This window comes from Pangasianodon hypophthalmus, chromosome 3 (genome assembly GCF_027358585.1).
Source record: "Pangasianodon hypophthalmus isolate fPanHyp1 chromosome 3, fPanHyp1.pri, whole genome shotgun sequence".
Classification (NCBI taxonomy): Eukaryota; Metazoa; Chordata; class Actinopteri; order Siluriformes; family Pangasiidae; genus Pangasianodon; species Pangasianodon hypophthalmus.
Window position 1 is genome coordinate 10,473,130 of NC_069712.1, and position 1,041 is coordinate 10,474,170.

A 1,041-nucleotide genomic window follows, 5' to 3' on the forward strand; every position below is an offset into this window, starting at 1 on the left:
TGTACAATGTGCTAAGGAAAAAGTGTTAGCATTGACAAACTGTTGGGGTATAAGAGGAATAATACATTTTGCGATGCACTGTTATTGGAAAATAACAGGGGATGTTACGTGCTTCACGTTAGGCCCTATCACACCATCACTTCTTTGATTACACCTAGTTATGTTTTATTCCTTACTGAACTTAGTGAACTAATTCTAACTAATTATTGAATAATTAGTGAACGATATAATCATGAGACACCAAAAGTTTGTGGACACCTGACCATCACACTTGTATGTGTTTGTGGAACATCCCATTCCACTTGTAGTCCCCCTTTACTGTTATAATAAGCTCCACTCTCCTGTGAAGGCTTTCCACTAGATTTTGGAGCGTGGCTGTGGGGATTTGGGGATCATTCAGCCACTAGGGCATTAGTGAGGTCAGGCACTGATGTCAGGTGAGAAGACCTGGCATACAGTCGGTGTTCCAATTCATCCCAAAGGCGTTCCACTCCAAGCTTAGCAAACCATGTCTTCATGGATCTCGCTTTGAGCCCCTTAGTTCCAGTGAAGGGAAATTGTAATGCTACAACATAAAAAGACATTCTATACAACTGTGTACTTCCAACTTTGTGGGAACAGTTTGGGGAAGAACTACATATGGGTGTGATGGTCAGGTGTCTGCAAACCTTTGGCTATATAGTGCAGCTTTCATGGTATCCTATTTTATGTGGAGAATTTTTTAGTCTTTTCTCTTGATAAGATACTATACACAATGACATGATAATCTGTAGTTTAAGTTGTTCTTGGAGGCAGAAGTGGAACAATTTTGTCATTTCACTGTATAATATTGTGTTTTGGTACATCACTGGATGTGCTTGCAAATTTTTCAAAAATTTCAAACCTGATTATTATTTGGTCAAGGAAATAATGATATTTTAATAGACTATTTGAGAGTACTTTACCAATAGAGAGAACCGCATCAGTACTTAATCAAAACAGAATAGATTTATTTTCTTTAATTTCATAACCTTTGCTCAAAATGTAAGCTAGCAGTCTTGC